The sequence below is a fragment of the Azolla caroliniana genome, unplaced genomic scaffold (assembly GCF_043228905.1).
Source record: "Azolla caroliniana isolate FFs.n. ecotype wild unplaced genomic scaffold, voAzoCaro1.0.p SCAF_1, whole genome shotgun sequence".
Classification (NCBI taxonomy): Eukaryota; Viridiplantae; Streptophyta; class Polypodiopsida; order Salviniales; family Salviniaceae; genus Azolla; species Azolla caroliniana.
Genome location: NW_028230436.1, coordinates 23,642,915 through 23,643,974, shown reverse-complemented (window position 1 = coordinate 23,643,974; position 1,060 = coordinate 23,642,915).

The window sequence follows — 1,060 nt, the reverse complement described above, 5'->3', positions numbered from 1 at the left end:
GTAGGAAAAGCCCGTATGATATATATACCAATAAGTAAGATTCAGCTGCTTTTGGAATAGATGCTTGAAGCAGTAAGGCATATATATAATATACAGCTATCAAGAATTATGTTGGGATAGGATCTTGTTTTCCATGCCACATTAAAGGAAAAAACAAAATAACGGATGTGCAAAGCTTCATTAATGCATGCTTTGCAGTAGCCCTTCTTGGAAGTGATTTATCAAAGTTGAAATAAAGACAAGTTGATCTATTCATGAGGTAGAAGATGTCTGAGGTTGGTTTGCTCACTAGTATGAAAAGTAAAATCTAAAATAACATAACAGCTATCATTCTTTTTCATTCTTTGAGTTTCACCTCTATATTGACAACTCTTAATAACAAATAATGCATCAACTTAAATTGTGTACAATTGTAATGTATGAGGAGATCCAGCACATTTTCATGTTTCTGGTTCCCATTCAATTTTTTATTATTAATGTCGATGGAGCTCAAATTTGGAAGAAATTGTGAGCCAAGGAATATGAAATCAAGGTGTGGATGGAAAACAAAGTGATGAGATCTAACAACTATTGATGAATGCATCTTTCTTGTATGGAGAAGAAGAAGCTTTTGTATGCAATATAACGAATATAATGTGTGAAACATGAGCCGCCACATCTCTTCCGAGTTGTGATACTAAGTGTGCTGCAAAAAAGTCAGTCACAAAGGAATCTATCAATGGAAAATGGTGTTAGTCAGAGAGAAATCTATTGAACCTACCTTACAAACCATCTTATAAACCTTTTTTTTATATCAGATTATGCTTGGCTTTTCAATTATTTTGAATGCAATTATTCAAAAAACAAATGATAGAGAGAGATGATAGAAAGAAGAGAGAAGGAAGTTATATATATCCAAAACCACAAAGCTCTATTGATAATGAATAATCATGATGGAAGGAAAAGAGAGAAAGAAGATACATAAATCCAAGTCTACAAAGATATATGATAACAACACAACCACACTACATGAATAGGCAAGAAAAACACCACAAGAAAGAGACTCCTCACCACCTTACTC